This window comes from Micropterus dolomieu, linkage group LG17 (genome assembly GCF_021292245.1).
Source record: "Micropterus dolomieu isolate WLL.071019.BEF.003 ecotype Adirondacks linkage group LG17, ASM2129224v1, whole genome shotgun sequence".
Lineage (NCBI taxonomy): Eukaryota > Metazoa > Chordata > Actinopteri > Centrarchiformes > Centrarchidae > Micropterus > Micropterus dolomieu.
Genome location: NC_060166.1, coordinates 15,932,010 through 15,935,298, shown reverse-complemented (window position 1 = coordinate 15,935,298; position 3,289 = coordinate 15,932,010). Strand labels below are relative to the sequence as shown.

The 3,289-nt window shown below is 43.0% G+C and overlaps 1 protein-coding gene across 2 annotated transcripts in view; it reads right to left on the bottom strand.

Annotated features, from left to right (window-relative positions):
* kcnab1a (potassium voltage-gated channel subfamily A regulatory beta subunit 1a) overlaps positions 1 to 3,289 on the bottom strand; it is a 145,412-nt gene that overhangs the window by 18,844 nt on the left and 123,279 nt on the right. The gene's annotated exons all lie outside the window — the stretch shown is intronic.

The window sequence follows — 3,289 nt, the reverse complement described above, 5'->3', positions numbered from 1 at the left end:
CATTTTAGACAGAGAAGATGGATGGTTTGAAAGAGGTGTCAAGGAAGCCATCTACACCAGGGTTGAGAAGCCGTCATTGAACAGGGGAGGGGGTCTACGCCACCACTTATCCCCCACTTACAATGCTGTCCTTTCATCACTTCCCAGGAAACTCAACAAACGTAACCTATTGACCTCAGGTGAAGATACCAACGATGGTCGTTCAGTCTTGGCCACAGGTGGTCTTAACGACTGTAACGACTGTCGTCACAGCAACAAGGAACACTAACGAACCAGCGGTATCGATGACCCGGGATAACGACCCCTCTGAGGTTAAATAGCTGAGTTTCCCTGCCAGTCAGTCAGAACTGAAGAAGTCCTTTGGATGAGGGACGAAACGTCTTCCAGTATCTTCAACCAAGTCCAGTTGCCCTTGATTTTAACCTTCGTTGGATAACTATGACCTGGATGACTGAGAATCTTCATAGACATTAAACTGAGCAACTCTACGTCTGTCATTTCATACAACAAGGGCACTAACTCACAATAGCTTTTATACTTCTTATATAAATGTTTTTGGTAGTTACCATCCACCAGAAAACCTTTTGTACAACTTTAAATAAGAAATGCCTGAACATATCTTTTTGGTCAAGTGCATGTTTTCACAACAAGTCAGATCACTTAAGCCAGGGGGGTCAAACTCATTTTCACCAAGGGCCACATAAGCATTACGGTTACCCTCAAAGGGCCAGTTGGAACTGTAAGACTGTATAAACGTAACTACTCCTTATCATATTGTTAAATAACTGTCTCTTTATTTGATTATGTATTCAAGTTAAGGACATTTATCAGATGTAGAAATATAGCCTTAGTTAGAAAAAAAGTAAGACAATTGCTCTGTTATTATAACATAAATAAATGAATTTATCAGATTTAAAAACCCTCCTTACTCCATCAATCAAAGATCAAACATTTCAAGCAAATAACAAAGACAAATATCATCAAACATAAGCTTTTACAGTAACTTTTCACTTTTTCACAGTCCAGAGGTGCAGAACCATGGTAAAACAAATAATTGTGAGCTGCTAATAACATGAGGGACAGATGTGGCATTTGATAAAACAAATAGTCCAGCTGCACACACCCTTGCAGAGGACATAAATCCAACTAATGAGAGATAGTTTGATTACCTGGAAAAATGCACACATATAGGCTACTGTAGCCTTAAGCCTAGTTCACACTACATGATTTGACGGCGAGCTCGCAGAGCGTTAGGCTGTGATCTGGGGTAAATCAGCGGTTGATCTGCGGTCGCCAGTCGTTATGTGTGAACTACTCAACGACGCATCAAAACGGCTCCCTGACACATTTCTGACACATCACTGACTCCAGGCCGACTCGACATCCACATCCAGCCAATGAGAGCAGGCAGCTGGCAGAGCAACAGCTACTTTTTCACTGCAAAACACATTTTACTCCCCTCCAGCTCTCTCTGTAGCTCAGACAATCCCTGCTACCTGTGTGTGCTAATCCATCCTTTCACCCAGATTCTTTGTCTTTTTAATTGTTGTCTTTATAATAACAAACAACAGCTGTTTTATGTGTAGGTTCGCGTCATTTCCCGTTTGACATTTCACGTGTGTTTTCTTGACCAAACGTGGTTGGGAGACCAGCGTCGGGTGACAGAGTCGTTGTCAGCTATAGTGTGTGTCCCCCTATCACCGATCAGTCACGTAGTGTGAACGCTACGACTTCAAGACTCCCGGCACAAGACGGCAAGTTGTGTAGTGTGAAGAGCACGGCCATCGGCCGATGCTGAAAGTCTTATAGTCTGCACGAGCCTTAACTAACGTTGATCCTTCATCATACTGCCTCTGCCTCTGATACTGCCTCATAACACAAAAGACATAGGCCTAGCCTTGAAGCACAAACATGTATTCACTTTACCACCATTCATGAAACTGCCTTCCTTCTGCATCAGTTTTTCTCGTCTTGGACATTTAGGGATTATTTGTATACATTTCTCATCTCCACTTGTCGGAAAACTACCGTAGTGGGTGTGGAAACATTGCAGTCTAGTGGCGGGATGCCGTCACTTCTCGGGTCACAAAATCGACATGCATTGTGGGAGATGTAGTTTATGGCAGCATAGATTTTTATTTTAGGACAATCATGAATTTTTTAAGCTTTCATGGGCCACATAAAATGACGTGACGGGCCGGATTTGGCCCGCGGGCCTTGAGTTTGACACATGTGACTTAAGCAATCAGTATGGTAGCAAAGTGGGATGACCTTAACAACAAGAGGTTTTTATTTGATGTAGAATGTCTCCTCAGATTTATGGCTAAGCTGCAATGCTGTCACTGATAGATGATCCTGTGGGCCATCATCATTATCAAGGGAACAAGGCATGTGTGCTCGGAGCAATGTGTTTAATGTGTATAAAAGGACCCCAGAACATTGCATGAAAAATTCATTGGCCTCCTTAGACGTGTTTTGTACTCCTGAAATATCATGTCCCTCTCTGTTTAAAATTTCTCTTGTGGCTCTTTACAAAGTTTCAAGGAATTAAAGAATGATTCCGATTTGCCTCTTACCACTGTGTTCACCATGGTAACTGCTAAGGAAAGAAGTGAGATTGGCCAAGAAACAAAGACAAACACTTTCTTTTCTTTTTCTTGCATTTTTAGAGATGTTCCCATGTCTCAGCAATCACTTTGGTGAGTACAATTAGGGGTTTGCGATGTTATGAAACTAGATCGTGGACTAGATCTCCCTTTTCAAAGAGATGCTACAGTGCACAATCTATCAGTTTAGTTCTGTGGCTACACACACAGTTGACATTTTTCTCTGTCAGCTGCCTTGCTGCCTGCATCCTCCGCTGTCTACAAAGGCAACACTGTAACTGTTGGGCATCATAAAATTAAGTACCCCATGTCCCCTGGCTGCTCTGCCTCAACTCGCTGTGATTTGCGGAGTTTGCTGATGAACAGAAAGTGTTACTTGTTGCTAAAGTAACCGCTAACTGCGGCTAACTAGTTGCTAATTAGCTCAGGTATTGGTCATAGCTGTCTCAGCCCGGACTAGGAGCTCGGACCACCTGGGGAGTATATTGTGTTTAACGTTACACCTCTACTAGCGCACTGGAGGTTTATAGGCCAGGATAACGTCAGCGAGTGGCACTGGACTGGGCACCAGTTTATCATTTATAAACGGTGCGTACGTACAAAACAGGGCTGGAAACATGCGGACACCACTTCCCAAGCAAAGGTTGTGATCTATAAAAAACAAACTTGACAGGAGAATGTGC